Source organism: Pseudophryne corroboree, chromosome 7 (genome assembly GCF_028390025.1).
Source record: "Pseudophryne corroboree isolate aPseCor3 chromosome 7, aPseCor3.hap2, whole genome shotgun sequence".
Classification (NCBI taxonomy): domain Eukaryota; kingdom Metazoa; phylum Chordata; class Amphibia; order Anura; family Myobatrachidae; genus Pseudophryne; species Pseudophryne corroboree.
Window position 1 is genome coordinate 190,765,265 of NC_086450.1, and position 18,426 is coordinate 190,783,690.

General features: G+C 42.6%; 1 pseudogene; it reads left to right on the top strand.

Annotated features, from left to right (window-relative positions):
• The first annotated feature begins 13,159 nt into the window (after positions 1–13,159).
• Positions 13,160–13,278, top strand: LOC134945972 (5S ribosomal RNA; annotated as a pseudogene).
• The last annotated feature ends 5,148 nt before the right edge of the window (positions 13,279–18,426 follow it).

An 18,426-nucleotide genomic window follows, 5' to 3' on the forward strand; every position in this document is an offset into this window, starting at 1 on the left:
TTGAGATTGTCTTGGCAACAAGATAGCACTTTTATGTGCTTATAACAAGATTGACATTTGTGTTTCAATTCTCATCTATGCCATCAGCATGGAATTTTTAAAGTGTTCTTTTTGGAGATTAATAAAATGAAGAGATATTTGCTATATATATGAGTGCCCTTTTCCTGCAAAGTATATATATATATATATATATATATATATATATATATATATATATATTTGACTCTCATGAAACCCCCCACACAGCACATGTATTCATACACACATACTGATTGTGGATTCCACAGCAGCATTAATTTGCATATCAACAGATGTTCACATGCTTGCTGTACTTTGGTTCCAGAGTGGTTAAACAAGTTCATTAACATTTCAATTGCCTATCTTGTAGCAAGCAGAGGGTTCATCTTACACTCAGTACCTTCCTCGTCTAAATCAAATTATGGAAAAAAATAAAAACTTTGTCATCTGTGTGTATTACATCAAGCTAAATATTTATTTCACTATTACTCTCTCTAGGCCCAATTGAAACACTATTTATAATTGACTATGGCATGGGTTAATAAAATTCATTGGTAGCTTTTAAATGGTGTTGGATTTGTATATATTTTGTTTACATTGTGACAAAGGCTACAGATTGTTTAACAATGGCTCTTAATGAACAGCTGGAGGTCAGCTGTTAGCTAGGTGGATAGAGAGTGACCTTACATACCTAAAATGGCCACTGCTACTCCCTCTTCCCAAGCCATGTGCTTGGACAAAATGGTGTCCATACAAACACTGGCTCTATCCTTTGTCACAAATAAATCCCAGGTTATATAAGAACCGGAAGTTCGTTACTTCAGGCCTGTGTTAGCAGTATGCGAATAGGATGCAACATGCTAACACAGTTATATTCATACTATGCACCAACTTTTAAATGCTATTTAAATTTACTTAACAGATAAACAATCCAATCTGAATCAAACAGAATATGACTTATTGAACCTCGTTTAGCAACAATAAAAAAATACGCTGTAGCATTTCTAATATTGTGCGTTTTTGTCACACTCACCAGCAACAAAGAAATCTATTGTCCCTTGATTCATATCAGCGCCTTACTGATAACGCAAAAAAAGTATGCGGTTCAGCAGCATCTAGATACGTCCATCCTTAGCTGGTAGATCACAGTGCGTCTGTACTGTGCATCATTAAGTACGTGATATCGTGGACATAGCCCCCAACTGTGAATGTCAAATTATTTCTAAATACACATTTCAAATGCCAGCGTTAATATATACTGCGGACGCAAGGCGCATCTTATTACCATATACGATAAAAGTGCGCTGAACGTTGCAGCCCTATACCCCTCAAGAGAAATCAAGCAGTCGCACACATGGTATTACTGAGGTCCAACGCTCAGAGGTATATATATATTTGCTATTAAAAGGGGTATGCATACAAAATAACATATGTACAGTATATCATTAGGTATAACATGTATATATATGGTTACAGAGTTACAATTACACAAGAAGCAGTTGTAGTTACATTAAAATCAGTTAAAGCCAGCATACTTCACCCTGTTGCACAGTGCACAGTCGTCTCCATCTCTCTCCCCCTCAGCAAGCAACTAACTAACTATGGGGGTAATTCCAAGTTGATCGCAGCAGGAAATTTTTTAGCAGTTGGGCAAAACCATGTGCACTGCAGGGGAGGCAGATATAACATGTGCAGAGAGAGATAGATTTGGGTGTGGTGAGTTCAATCTGCAATCTAAATTGCAGTGTAAAAATAAAGCAGCCAGTATTTATCCTGCACAGAAACAAAATAACCCACTCAAATCTAATTCTCTCTGCAAATGTTATATCTGCCGCCCCCCCTGCAGTGCACATGGTTTTGCCCAACTGCTAAAAAATTTCCTGCTGCGATCAACTTGGAATTACCCCCTATATCTTAGAAAAACTGCCTATATCAAAACAGTGGGAGTTAACGGTCTGTTGGTTTCGGTCTCCTTCCATTGGTCCAGAGGCCAGACCTCTCAAGAACTCAACGGGTCAACATAGGTAAGTATGTATGTGTGTCGACATGTGTGAAATAAAGTTTTACTGTCACGGTGTGTGTCTCCTGTTTTTATTTGGATATTTTTTTCCCAGTAGAACTACAGGTACCAGCAGGCCCGTTTTTCTCCCGCATACTGGTACTTGTGGTTCTCCAAGTACCAGCTTGCGGGGAGGCTTGCTGGGACTTGTAGTACTACTGGAAAAAACAATATTCTGTCATTTTTCTCAAGGCTATCAGCCTCCCATCCGCAGCCCTTGGATGGGGGGGACAGCCTCGGGCTTCACCCCTCGCCCTTGGGTGGCTGGGGGGGGACCCCTTGATTGAAGGGGTCCCCACTCCCCCAGGGTACCCCGGCCAGGGGTGACTAGTTGGATATTTAATGCCACGGACGCAGAGCACTGTATAAAAGTGACCCCCGGCTGTGGCATTATCTGTCCAGCTAGTGGAGCCCGATGCTGGTGTAAAAAATACGGGGGACCCCTACTCTTTTGGTTCCCCCGTATTTTTTGCACCAGCACCAGGCGCAGAGCCCGGTGCTGGTTTTAAAAATACGGGGGATCCCCTGTCCGTTTCCCCCCCGGATTTTTAGAACCAGGACCGGCTCGAAGAGCCTGAGGCTGGTTATGCTTTGGAGGGGGGACCCCACGCCATTTTTTTCCTGACTTTTCCCAAAAAATAATAATAATTCTGGTCCCGCTAGGATTCGAACCTGTCAGCCAATCAGCAGGTAGCGCTACGAAGGGTCCGTTGGCTATTTGAGGCATTCACCATAGAGTTTAGGAAAAACGACATCTGGTGGACAGAAAGTAGAATGCATGTTACAATTATAACGTGACGTCACATTTACAACGCATCTTATAACGGGAGTTATAGCACAAGGAGCTGGCGCGAGTTGCATGGCGCCCGCTATGCGGTACGCAGCAACGTTATAACAGGACATATCTGTATGTTCCACATTATTAATGCATTTTTACATGACACATAATGCTCCTTACACATATTCAGAACACTACTGCACAACCAACTCACTCACATGCACACAGCAATCACACTGCCATTAACACTGTGACCTCTGCTTCTGCTTGGATACAGATGTGTCCTCATAAATCTTTCCTCAATGCTAACGTCGGGCACTTTTTTATGAAAATGCATCTTATTTGCATTGCTATGTGGCTAGGATGCACAAGCAGCTACTGCTGATTAAAATGATATGCAGCATGCCTATATACTGTGTGTGACTGTGGCTGTATCTGCACATGAAATGCTACACACAGAATGCTGCATATCATTTTAATCAGCAGAAGCTGCTGATGCCCCAAGGCATATCAAATGCCCTAGGGAATTGCCTAGTTTGCCTATGCCTATGGCCGGCTCTGTGGCTACGGATGCTGTGGCAGTCCCAAAATCTCTTGATGTTCTAAGAGCTTTGAAGATTTATGTCTCCAGAACGGCTCTTACTAGGAAAACAGAGGCTCTGTTTGTCCTGTATGCTTCCAACAAGATTGGAAATCCTGCTTCTAAGCAAACTATTGCACGCTGGATTTTTAATACGATTCAGCACGCTCATTCTTCGGCTGGGCTACCGTTGCCGAAGTCAGTAAAGGCCCATTCTACCAGGAAGGTGGGCTCATCTTGGGCGGCTGCCCGAGGGGTCTCGGCACTTCAACTTTGCCGAGCAGCTACATGGTCGGGTTCAAACACTTTTGCTAAGTTCTACAAGTTTGATACCCTGGCTGATGAGGACCTCATGTTTGCTCAATCGGTGCTGCAGCGTCGTCCGCACTCTCCCGCCCGGTCTTGAGCTTTGGTATAGACCCCATGGTCCTTTTTGAATCCCCAGCATCCTCTAGGATGTAAGAGAATATAGGATTTTAATACCTACCGGTAAATCCTTTTCTCCTGGTCCATATAGGATGCCGGGCGCCCATCTCAGTGCGGACTGTTCCTTGCAGTTGTATTGATACTAGAGATGAGCGGGTTCGGTTTCTCTGAATCCGAACCCGCCAGAACTTCATGTTTTTTTTCACGGGTCCGAGCGACTCGGATCTTCCCGCCTTGCTCGGTTAACCCGAGCGCGCCCGAACGTCATCATGACGCTGTCGGATTCTCGCGAGGCTCGGATTCTATCGCGAGACTCGGATTCTATATAAGGAGCCGCGCGTCGCCGCCATTTTCACACGTGCATTGAGATTGATAGGGAGAGGACGTGGCTGGCGTCCTCTCCGTTTAGAATAGATTAGAGAGACACTTGATTTACTAATTTTGGGGAGCATTAGGAGTACTCAGTACAGTGCAGAGTTTTGCTGATAGTGACCAGTGACCACCAGTTTTATTTATAATCCGTTCTCTGCCTGAAAAAAGCGATACACAGCACACAGTGACTCAGTCACATACCATATCTGTGTGCACTGCTCAGGCTCAGGCCAGTGTGCTGCATCATCTATTATCTATATATAATATTATATATATCTGTCTGACTGCTCAGCTCACACAGCTTATAATTGTGGGGGAGACTGGGGAGCACTACTGCAGTGCCAGTTATAGGTTATAGCAGGAGCCAGGAGTACATAATATATTATATAGTGAGTGACCACCAGACACACAGTGCAGTTTATTTAATATATCCGTTCTCTGCCTGAAAAAAGCGATACACACAGTGACTCAGTCAGTCACATACCATATCTGTGTGCACTGCTCAGGCTCAGGCCAGTGTGCTGCATCATCTATATATATTATATATCTGTCTGACTGCTCAGCTCACACAGCTTATAATTGTGGGGGAGACTGGGGAGCACTACTGCAGTGCCAGTTATAGGTTATAGCAGGAGCCAGGAGTACATAATATTATATTAAAATTAAACAGTGCACACTTTTGCTGCAGGAGTGCCACTGCCAGTGTGACTAGTGACCAGTGACCTGACCACCAGTATATATAATATTAGTAGTATACTATCTCTTTATCAACCAGTCTATATATTAGCAGCAGACACAGTACAGTGCGGTAGTTCACGGCTGTGGCTACCTCTGTGTCGGCACTCGGCAGCCCGTCCATAATTGTATATACCACCTAACCGTGGTTTTTTTTTCTTTCTTTATACATACATACTAGTTACGAGTATACTATCTCTTTATCAACCAGTCTATATTAGCAGCAGACACAGTACAGTGCGGTAGTTCACGGCTGTGGCTACCTCTGTGTCGGCACTCGGCAGCCCGTCCATAATTGTATATACCACCTAACCGTGGTTTTTTTTTCTTTCTTTATACATACATACTAGTTACGAGTATACTATCTCTTTATCAACCAGTCTATATATTAGCAGCAGACACAGTACAGTGCGGTAGTTCACGGCTGTGGCTACCTCTGTGTCGGCACTCGGCAGCCCGTCCATAATTGTATATACCACCTAACCGTGGTTTTTTTTTCTTTCTTTATACATACATACTAGTTACGAGTATACTATCTCTTTATCAACCAGTCTATATTAGCAGCAGACACAGTACAGTGCGGTAGTTCACGGCTGTGGCTACCTCTGTGTCGGCACTCGGCAGCCCGTCCATAATTGTATATACCACCTAACCGTGTTTTTTTTTTCTTTCTTTATACATACATACTAGTTACGAGTATACTATCTCTTTATCAACCAGTCTATATTAGCAGCAGACACAGTACAGTGCGGTAGTTCACGGCTGTGGCTACCTCTGTGTCGGCACTCGGCAGCCCGTCCATAATTGTATATACCACCTAACCGTGTTTTTTTTTTCTTTCTTTATACATACATACTAGTTACGAGTATACTATCTCTTTATCAACCAGTCTATATATTAGCAGCAGACACAGTACAGTGCGGTAGTTCACGGCTGTGGCTACCTCTGTGTCGGCACTCGGCAGCCCGTCCATAATTGTATATACCACCTAACCGTGGTTTTTTTTTCTTTCTTTATACATACATACTAGTTACGAGTATACTATCTCTTTATCAACCAGTCTATATATTAGCAGCAGACACAGTACAGTGCGGTAGTTCACGGCTGTGGCTACCTCTGTGTCGGCACTCGGCAGCCCGTCCATAATTGTATATACCACCTAACCGTGGTTTTTTTTTTCTTTCTTTATACATACATACTAGTTACGAGTATACTATCTCTTTATCAACCAGTCTATATATTAGCAGCAGACACAGTACAGTGCGGTAGTTCACGGCTGTGGCTACCTCTGTGTCGGCACTCGGCAGCCCGTCCATAATTGTATACTAGTATCCAATCCATCCATCTCCATTGTTTACCTGAGGTGCCTTTTAGTTGTGCCTATTAAAATATGGAGAACAAAAATGTTGAGGTTCCAAAATTAGGGAAAGATCAAGATCCACTTCCACCTCGTGCTGAAGCTGCTGCCACTAGTCATGGCCGAGACGATGAAATGCCAGCAACGTCGTCTGCCAAGGCCGATGCCCAATGTCATAGTACAGAGCATGTCAAATCCAAAACACCAAATATCAGTAAAAAAAGGACTCCAAAACCTAAAATAAAATTGTCGGAGGAGAAGCGTAAACTTGCCAATATGCCATTTACCACACGGAGTGGCAAGGAACGGCTGAGGCCCTGGCCTATGTTCATGGCTAGTGGTTCAGGTTTTTTGGAAGGGACATCCTGCGTGACACTGCAGTGCCACTCCTAGATGGGCCCGGTGTTTGTGTCGGCCACTAGGGTCGCTAATCTTACTCACACAGCTACCTCATTGCGCCTCTTTTTTTCTTTGCGTCATGTGCTGTTTGGGGAGGGATTTTTGGAAGGGACATCCTGCGTGACACTGCAGTGCCACTCCTAGATGGGCCCGGTGTTTGTGTCGGCCACTAGGGTCGCTTATCTTACTCACACAGCGACCTCGGTGCAAATTTTAGGACTAAAAATAATATTGTGAGGTGTGAGGTATTCAGAATAGACTGAAAATGAGTGTAAATTATGGTTTTTGAGGTTAATAATACTTTGGGATCAAAATGACCCCCAAATTCTATGATTTAAGCTGTTTTTTAGTGTTTTTTGAAAAAAACACCCGAATCCAAAACACACCCGAATCCGACAAAAAAAATTCGGTGAGGTTTTGCCAAAACGCGTTCGAACCCAAAACACGGCCGCGGAACCGAACCCAAAACCAAAACACAAAACCCGAAAAATTTCAGGCGCTCATCTCTAATTGATACTGGTTATTTTCGGTTACATGAGGTTTGTGTATCAGTTATATTCAGCTTGTTGCTGTTGTTAGTTCATACTGTTATCTGGTTTCCTGCTAATCCGGTTGTACGGTATGTTTGTGGTGTGGGCTGGTATACTTCTCGCCCTTAGTTTAACAAAAATCCTTTCCTCTAAATGTCCGTCTCTCCTGGGCACAGTTCCTATAACTGAGGTCTGGGGGAGAGGCATAGAGGGAGGAGCCAGTTCACACCCAGTCAAAGTCTTTTTAGTGTGCCCATGTCTCCTGCGGATCCCGTCTATACCCCATGGTCCTTTTGGAGTCCCCAGCATCCTCTACGGACTAGGAGAAAAGGATTTACCGGTAGGTATTAAAATCCTATTTTTCCTTTTCTTCTCTATTCTTTGCTCTCTTTCCTATATATCTTCTAGTTTTCTTGTGTACATCTTGGACCATACTTTGTTTTTTGTTAAACAGAAAAATGGAAATAGACAGCAATGTATGTATGCTTTGGAATTGATTGGATGCCTTATTAATCATGTTTGCTATGTAGCGTTTTTGATATTGTCATCCTATTGTGATTATTGTACACTTCTTTTATTGCTGTTCAATAAACAGATTTAAAAAAAAAAAGGTTCTTCAGAATGGCGGAGTGTCGTCCCCCTTTTGTAGGCATGCTGGGCCCAGGGTCTGTGTCGTCGAATGCAGACTTCCTGGACTTGGCTGTCCGGATCCTATGGCTAGTCTGAGTATGCTTCAGCTTACGCAAACTGACCAAGGTCTGCTAACATTGTCTAGGAGACGTCTATCTCCTATAGACGCCTCCTGCTGCACTTACATTTTATTTGTACTGAATTGCACAGCCTCTTCCCTGTAGCTGTGCAATTCCATACAAATTGGAATGAAGCCCATAGTGAGATGGGGGTGGTCTTCAGTATGCCGACTGACGGGATCCCGGCGCACAGTATACCGGCGCCGGGATCCCGACAGCCGGCATACCGACACTTATTCTCCCTCGTGGGGGTCCACGACCCCCCTGGAGGGAGAATAAAATAGTGTGGCGCGCGTAGCGCGCCACCGTGCCCGTAGCGTGGTGAGCGCAACGAGCCCGCAAGGGGCTCATTTGCGCTCACCACACTGTCGGTAAGCCGGCGGTCGGGCTCCCGGCACCGGTATGCTGGTCGCCGGGAGCCCGACCGCCGGCATATAGTAGTGAACCCGTGAGATGGTAGGAGGTAGTTGGTGTTAGGAGATGTGATTTTGGAGAGCAGTTTGGTGAGTGATTTTACAAATTCTGAGAACTGTCTACTATTTTTCTGTGTAGCTTTGTTTTAAGCTGAGTAACCACCTAAAGATATACTGTAGCTGCAGATGGTGGTTTTTGTTACACACTGATCAATCACCACTGCCATTTAAAGATATATCTGTTGTTGATGACATTGACCAATTAAACTTTACTTTGTACAAACTGGCAGATCATCATCGTGAAATGTGCAAAATATTCCTGCAATTTACATAATGGGCTGGTCTTCACTTCTACAAAGCACACAGGAAAAGGAAATAGGCCTTTTTTTCACCTGTTTTTTCTTCCACTGCCTGTCTTTCGCTCCCCCTGTCTCCTTCTGTCTTTCTCACTCCACCTCTCGCTCCCGCCGTCTCCCACTGTCTTTCGCTCCCACCTTCTCCCACTGTCTTTCGCTCCCACCATCTCCCACTGTCTCTCTCAATCCCTCTATCTCCCACTATCTCTCTCACTATCTCCATCTCCCACTGTCTTGATCCCTCTATCTCCTACTGTTTCTCTCTCGCTCTCTTCGTCTCCCTCTGTGTCACTCCCTTGGCCTCCGGCAAACCTTCATACATCTGAGGAGATAATATACCATATAACTATTATATAACTAGCCAGTGGAAAACTGGACGAACATTCTGTAGGTGACCAATTAGACAATGTATGGATATTGAGTCAAATACATTTCAAAGTGACTCAGATCAGTCAAGTAAGCATAAGCAACATTTTTCAGGTGGGAAAGTTTATACCCACATCAAAACACTAACGGAAAAAGGACCCAGAAAACGCAATAGAAGAGGAGGCGTCAGGCATATAAAATATAAAAGGGAAAAATACCAAAGATGTCCGCAGATAGCGGTGTTTAATTTGTCCTCTTATAAACTTACTGATTCAGAGAAGAACGTATTGGCTATGGGCCTGTATTTTGTAAAGGCACATAGACAAAAAACGTTCGACTTTGAAATAGAATTGTACAAATTTCATAGACAGCTACGCCTTAAAGCTTTCTTTAGCAAGCCAGTAGTTACGGAGTGGAAACAGACACCTTTCAAGGTTCCCAGTACATTTAATCCTCCATCATCAAACGCATCGATTGAGACATTCATGCATTTAGTAAATATGGACACACTACCATTTTTGCGGAAAGCTAGGATTCAACATTCTAATCTTAATCGTGATGAGATAGCAGCCTTTATGTCTTTACATGAAAACACCAATATCGTTGTTCTACCCGCCGATAAAGGCGGTGGGATAGTGGTATTGGACAGATCTAACTATGTGAGTGGAGTGATGAGACAGCTGTCTTATGGCAATTGCTATAAAAAAAAATTACTTTTGATCCAACTGACAACTTTAAAAGAGAGATAGGTTCTGCCATTCACCTAAATTATATCAATGGGTGGAAAGATGAACAGAAGGTGAAATTTCTTACACAAAACTACCCAAGGATTCCAGTCTTGTACATCTTGCCGAAGGTACACAAGAGTTTAATGGATCCTCCGTGTAGGCACATCATCTCCTCCAGTGGGTCATAGTGACAACCATTGTCCCAATTTGTTGATAATTACTTGCAGCTGGTGGTCCAGGATATACCCTTCTTTATTAAGGACACCTCTGATTTTATCAACAAGCTAAAGATGTCTGGCCAACCTCCAGAGGGATGTGTGCTAGTGACCTTAGATGTCACCAGCCTATATACCAACATTAAACATTGTGAAGATATTGAGGCAGTCAGGAGAGCCATTAGCACCAGTCCACAGTAGGTGGGTCTGCCAGTTTATTTTTTTATATTGCTTATTGAGACTATTTTGCATAAGCATTATTTTTTGTTTAATAATTATTTTTATTTGCAATTGAATGGGACAGCTATGGGGTCAAACATGGCCCCGTCATATGCCACCTTATTTATATATTAATTTGAGTGTCTCAATATCGTGCAGGATCTTGATTTTTCAAAATGTATTATCTTTTATGTACGGTTTATAGACAACCTTTTCATGATGTGGACTGGAGGCGAATTGGCTCTCATTTAATTTGTGAATGAGTTAAACAGCAGGCCGGGGTCTATTAGGTTCACCCATCATTGTAGAGTACTTGGATGTTCTTATAGGTATTAAAGATTGTTGTTTTACAACAAACATCTTTAAGAAACCAACGTATAAAAATACTCTTCTTTTGGCAACAAACTTTCACCTACAACCCCTCAAGAAGGGACTCCCATTCTCCCAATTAGTGAGAGTGGCACACATTACGTCAGATGCTACAAAACTACCAGATGCTCTCGCAAATATGGGGCTGAAATGTATTGATCGTGGCTCTGATCCACGGCTTTGTCAAGCTGTGACAAAGTGCTTGTAATGTAAATGTGAGGATCTACTGAAACATCGCACATACGCTATTACATCTGGTATGGTGAAAAAATCGATAATAAAACATTGGCATATCATAGTAACATAGTTATTAAGGTTGAAAAAAGACAAAATGTCCATCTAGTTCAACCTTATTTATAATTCTTATACTAATCTGCATTTAATACTATTTTAACTATACTGACCCAGATGAGGTTAAGTTAATAAGTCTAACTAACACTATAAATCATGGTTTTTCTAAAATAAATAATACTTTTTTTAATAAAATACACTCACTTTAAATGCTATATCCTTGAATATTTCTTTCAGTTAGGAATTTATCTAATCAATTTTTATACATATTGGGGGAGATTCAAATGTTTGAAAAGTCGGTTGGGTGTCTGTTTTTTCCTGTCTATTAGATAGGAATAAACAGACTCCCAACTGACTTTTCAAACATTTGAATCTCCCCCATTGATTGAGTTCACCATTATTACCTTCTCAGGCAGTGAATTCCAAATCCTTACTGACCTTACTGTGAAGTACCCTTTCATTGGGTATGACATTTTCTCTCCTCTAACCTCAGACGGTGTCCACGTGTCCTGTGTAGAGATTTCTCAATAACCAGATCTCCTGATAGATACTTGTAATGTCCCTTTATATATTTGTAAATAATAATAATGTCTCCTCTTAGCCACCTTCTTTTTCTAGTGTGAACATATCTAACCTAGTAAGCCTTTCCTCATAATACAGTGCCTCTAACCCCTTAATCAATTTGGTGGCTCGCCTCTGTACCCTTTCAAGTTCCAAGATGTTTTTTTTGTGGAGCGGTGCCCGGAACTGAACACAATATTCCAGGTGCGGCAGTACCAATGATTTGTACAATGGCAGGATTACACTCTCTTCCCTTGACTGAATTCCCCGCTTTATGCATGCTAACACCCTATTTGCTTTTAATGCCGCACTATGACATTGGGTACTGCTACTAAATCTATTATTAATGAGAACCCCCAAATCTTTTTTAATTACCGCTTCCCCTAAATTTTTCCCATTTAGTTTATAGGTTACATGATTGTTTTTAGTCCCAAAGTGCAGAACTTTTTTTTTCTTTTTTCTATATTGAACGTCATTCTCCAATTAATTGCCCAAACTTCCAATTTAAATAGGTCTTTCTGTAGAGACTCAACATCCTTATCTGAATTAATTAATTATTCTACACAGTTTAGTATCATCTGCCCGTAGGGCTGTGTACACGGAACCCGGAAGTGAACAAGCCCTACGGACGAAACGCGTTTTCTGCGGGGGGGGTCCGTCCACACAGTCCTACAATGGCACTATCCTGATACCTGTTCTGCTTACCTGGTTTTCTGGAGGAATTGGAGATTCGTAAGCCCCCTCTATCTTGTGGACCTATGCCACGGATAGCAACACTTTATTTAGGGAGATTATATATTATTTCTTTCCCTATTTACACCTGTTATTTTTCAGTGTGGTCTTGTTGTTAAGGGGCTTCTCCTTGATATGAGCCAAATTCTCAGCCTTTCTCAACCGAGGCCAGGATAGCGTTATTATTTATCTCCTACATATATATATACCAATAGACAAATTGGCATCTAAATTATTATAGATTGATTCCTCTATTTGTAAACACTGACATTCTTGCTGCATTTTTCTTTTCATATTGGGACGTTTTTTTCACAGTTTTTTTCTGACGGTTATATACCTTGCTTTGTGTAATCCATTTACAAAGTCCTATATCATCTATACCCTATATTGACATATGGTGTTTTGAATCATACTCTACCTGATACTGTGAGAACTTGTTCACAGTTTCTCGTTATAATATATATCTCTCACCTTGCAAGGAGATATACCTTCTTCTAAATAAGAATTTCCTGTGTATGATATAATATGATTTTCAATCACACCAGAATCTAAGAGTGAGACACTAGGGAATTTTTCCCATTACTGTTGGAATATCCAGTCCTTTGTGATTATATTTTGTGTAGCAGCAAAGTCCTTTTACTATCTTACCAAAGCAACTAGCCTATTATATCCAAATTCTTATTCAATAAACTGTTTATCTTATTTCTTCATTCACCAACTTCGTGGACTCTCATCCATGATTCCCGGAACATTGTACCACACCGGTGGGAACTTTGGAACCGTGTCTAACGTGGAAAGCAGATCCACATATTTTCACCCACTTTAAATTCCTACCTGCTATTTCTTCTCTATCTGCCGATTTCTTATTTCTTATATAGGTGCACTTTCATTGGTGTACACTTAAATCTCTACTACCATACCACGCTGTCAACGCCCGATCTCGTCCGATCTTGGAAGCTAAACAGCGATGGGCCAGGTTAGTATCAGGAGAGGTGACTGCCTGCGAATACCTGGTGTTGTAGAGCAGGAATTAATTTCCTCTTTCATGTGACATGAGACACCAACAGCAGTATCACCACTAATTCTATTCCGTATTTTTTCATTACAGTGTTTACAATAATAACAATTTTTTGACTGTAATCTGATGCCCTCAATTCTGCCTGTTAATGTGGTATTTATATGTAATTCAGGTATATAATCCCTAGAGTGGTGACCACTGATCACCATTCTAGTTATTCATAGTTTATTTATTTGGACTTTCCTAAAAAATCTTGTTTTGACCAACCCCTGGTTCCATCAATACAGAAACCCTGTACTGGTCAGGGGAAATGGGGGTATGACAATCCAATGTCTACAACCTTTCCAAATACTCTTTGAAATAAAGAGACCAGAACATTTTAACATTTTTTCAAATCTTTATTGTTTTCATAGATCTCTGGGAAGGGCATTTTTGTTTTAATAATGTCAATAAAAGTTATATCTTAAGTATTCTCTAAATTCTCATATACTATCAACTTTTTCTCTCAAGAGTGCGCCCACACAAGAGCCTTCTTTTTTCTTCCATTGCAAGTCTATACTAGAATTGTCATGTTTGTAACAACCATGGTAACCAACTTGATTATGGATACTATGGTATAATGTACTGTTTATATGCTTTTTACGTTTGGTACTGATGGCGATGTTTAAAGATTATGTTTGTCCCATATTTTGGTGTTTTTTGGTTCTGGTTTTAGATATAGATAATGTGAAGATTTCCACTGTGCCCCCGAGTGCCATGTCATAGTGAGTGGACGGGTGTTGCTGACTGGTTTGCGGGAGACGTGGGTGCTGTCGCATGTACGTCACTTCCTGGTGGTGTCATGGTGTGGCGGCCTGATGTATCCCGGCATCCTGGCAGCGTGCTGTCCCTGGCGTTTGGCGGGAAGCTTGGTTGGCAAAGTGGACAGGTGAGCACACTTAATGTTAGTCACCAGTATATTTAGGAAGCACTTTGAGCAGCATATGATTGATACTCCCGTGATGACAGTAGTGACAGAAACAGCTGTTGGGAGCTGTGACTGGGTTGGATGAATATCCACAGAATGAATCTGATCTGTTAGATAACAAATATGATATGCTTGTAAGAATGAACTGTTTTTGCCTAATATGCTGATTTTGCACGTGTCGTGTATGTTTATTGGAGTGCTGTTCTCATCTTCAACATAGCCCTTGCTGGAGACTCATGGTGTGGATGTTTGTTTATTATATAACTAGCACTTAGAACTGACTTGCTTCCACAAAACCCCCCAGGGCACATGCTGGCCAAGGTACCCACAGGGAGTGTGGGATTATAGCTAGATATTGTCTAGTTAGACAGTCAATAGATAGACACCACATGTTAGACAGACATTAGGTCGGCAGGGTCAAGAAGTCGATATGAAAAAGGTAGACAGTATAAAAGGATGACAGGATCAAAAGGTCGACATGAAAATGGTCAACACCAAAAAGGTAGATACCATTTATTTTTTTGCATTTTTGTGGTTTGTGTGGATAGTTTTGTCATCTGTGACCCCCAATTGTAGAAAGGCATCCCCTCGCGGGGCTCACTTCGCTTACCTCGCTTCAAGATCAGTGGATCGTTGCGCTCGCCACAAGGTTTATAACCTACTCTATGCCGACATGGATAGAGAAGGTATGAAATAATCCAAAAACATGTAAAATTAAAGAAGAACCCTATGTCTACCTTTTTTATGTCGTCCATTTTCACGCCGACCTTTTGACCCTGTCGACCTTTTGTACTGTCTTCCTTTTTCATGTCAACCTTTTGACCCTGTCGACCTAATGTGTGTCTAACATATGGTGTCTATCTATTGACTGCCTAACTAGACACTATCTATCATCCGGATACCACTCACAGGTACTGGTCTTGCTCCTGGAGATCATAGCTCCAGCTGGTAAGAGCTCCAAATGTCAAGCACCTGCTAGCTGGGGCTCTTGCTGATGGCTCAATTAGGTCACTGCTCATGCTGGTCGTGGCTCCTGCTCTATAGAATTCCTGATGCTAATAGTACCAGTAGCTGCACCCTCCTCCCCGGTGGTCACAAAGCAGCAGCAACTGCACTAAACCCCAACCCCCCTCCTCCCTCCTCACAGTACATGGCAAAGGCACAGGGGGGCAGGGAGGTGTAAGAGTTTGCATCAGTATTTTTCTTTCTCCAACTTTAGCATGGTAACACCTCTTAATATGTTTAGAAATAGTGTGCGCAGTCCAGTCCATTCCATTTTTCCTCTATATTTGTGTATATATTGTACACTTGAAGGTAAGGCTCGTTCACTCTGGCATTGGCACCCCTCCCCTCTAGCCTCAGGTGTTTTAATTAGCACAGGTTCCTACATTGCTGACTAGGGAAGACAATCCCCAGGCCATTTTTTCAATCCCGTTATTCGAGATCCCAGAATTGCAGTAAGGATCGCAGGGAGAGTAGTTGTGGAGGGCAGTGAGGAAGGGTGTAGGGAACAGGGAGGGTGGGTGTAGGGAGCACAGAGGATGTAGGGAGCAGTGCAGGAGAATGGGTGTAGGGAGCAGGGAGGATGTAGGGAGCAGTAGGGAGCAGGGAGAATGTAGGAAATAGCGCGGGAGGGTGGGTGTAGGGAGCACGGAGGATGTAAGGAGCAGGGAGGATGTAGGGAGCAGGGAGGGCGGGTGGGTGTAGGTAGCAATACTTACTATTAGGCAGGCAGCCATGGACACACACTCACCGCGCCGGCGGCATTTAAAATATAGCACTGGCCACCAGTCAATAAGAACTGGCAGTCCGGCAGCCAATCAGGAGCTGCTGCTGTGGACGCTTCCCTGATTGGCTGCTGGCCCGCCAGCTCCAATTGGCTGGCGGCCAGCGCTACATCCTAAGCTTTAAATACCCCACTTCCACCCGGGCCGCACAGCAAAACTGCGCATGCACAACCTAATCCTGGAAATGGAAGCTCCAATAGCGAGATTCAAATCCTGGCATTTTTGGGCCAGAATTTAGAGATCCTGCCGATCCCAGTTTCGGGATTGGCCTCCCTATTGCTGACCACACATTAATAAGGTATCTTTTTGAAGGTAAAACCTGGATAAATGTATATTATGTATTAGTGATGTTATGGACCCATGTAATGAAGTCACCTGGTCGTGGTGCATGGGCCCATATATTTGCGCAAATGTGTGCTAAGAACTTCAGATATACTCTATGTCAGAGGTTCCCAAACGCGGTCCTCAAGGCGCCCCAACAGTCCAGGATTTAGGTATATCCATGGCTCAGCACTGATGGTTAAATCAAATTGACTGAGGTGCTAATTAAGTCACCTGCGACCAAGCATGGATACATTTAAAACCTGAACCGTTGGGGTGCCTTGAGGACCGCGTTTGGGAACCTCTGCTCTATGTTAATTCTGAGGGGTTTTTTAAAACCATTTTTACTATCAGTATTCTTAGTGCTTAGAGTGTGCATTAGTATTTTTCTTTCTCCATCATAGTACTAGAAGCCTTAGCATGGTATTGGGAACTAGTTGTGGTAATGGTAGGGGGAACTAGTTGTGTATAAGGGGCACTACTGTGGTCATTGTATATAAGGAGCACTACTGTGTGGCATAACATATCTGTAGATATATTGGTCATCATCTGCGCAGCAGAGCCAATGCTATATGTCTGCAAACGACGTCGTTCACAGACATATTTTTTATACATACCCGGCGATCAGTTAAGACTAGGTCGTCCGATCAATTGATCAGCCAATATATCTGCCTATATGTGCCCAGCATTAGTTTAAAGTTTGTCTAATTTTTTTGTACTGTCATTTCTTTTCAGTCTTTTTAGTGTTTAATTGTGTGCACCTGTGGTGTGCTCGTAGTGTAGTGTACAGTAGGTTTTCGTTTTCAATGTTTATCTTGTCTGTCTTCTACTATGTTATCTGTTATTCGTTTAAATAGAGGGGGAGAGGAGAAGGAGCAGAGAGGACACACACACAAAATGTGAGCTCTCGTCCCCAGCCTTACTCTCTCTTATTTGCTGACATTAAGTTTAGATTTCAGCACCCGCCAGATAATTGTTGTGTATATGTCCAGCATAATCATTAAAATGTTTATTTATTGATTTCGTGAAAAAATGTTAACACAACAAACAATATATTTTGTAAGATACACCAAATGTGGTATACTGGTTGGGTCTGGTATGACATACTGGTAGATGGGATACCGGCTGTCAGTATACCGACAGCGGCATCCCGTCTGCAGGAATATACGGCAGAGAGTCCTCTTGCGGGCTCGCTGCGCATGCCACGCTGCTGTCCCAGTGGCGAGCTTTGCTATAGACCCTCCAACCGAGTGGGAATTAGGGGCGGGTGTCGGTATGATGGCCGTCATCAAAGTGCTGGCTGTTGGGATTCCGGGTGTCAGTCTCCTGGCGGTCAGGAGACCGCCAGTCACAACACCTCCCCTACATCCCGCCCCCTCACTATCCCGATAGTCGGCATGCCGACTAGCATGGACTGTTCCCACTCGTGGGAACCACGACACCCATAGAGTGGGAATAGAACCTGTGGCGACCATGGAGGTGACCACCGGTCACGCATACCCAACCCATTTCAACAGGCAGTGTAAAGTATGTTTTAACAAACATTTCAATATTATTATTTTTTAAACAATTGCTGGTGTAGATACAGTATCCATCAAGCACCTATCCTATAACATTACTGTTATAGGATAGGTGTACAAAGCAAAGGTGTACATTCGAACATGTGAAAAATTTTTTAATAAGTGCTTTGTCCAATAGAATGTATTTTAGAACTCAAACAGGCCTGTCAATTGGTAGTATATTATTTGGGTGGATAGGCTGTTGGTTTGTGGTCAATTTGAAAACTGATGCTAAATAAGTCTGCGGTTTGAACATATACTTGTCTATGTGAAATAAGCAGTAGTTGGTCCAATGGTTTTTTTGTAGAGTTCTGTTTGTTTTGACTAGTGCGATATGACCAATTTTCATCCGATTCCGAGCTTTCTGTTTGATGGATCGGATGAAAAGTGTCACATCGCATTTAATTTTCCTCCTCCCGTGCTCCTCGGATCGGAGTCTCAGATTGGCATGGCTGCCATGAATATTTATCGCAATTGGAGGAAAAGGTGCATATCGGAATGCATTTGTACACAATCAGATG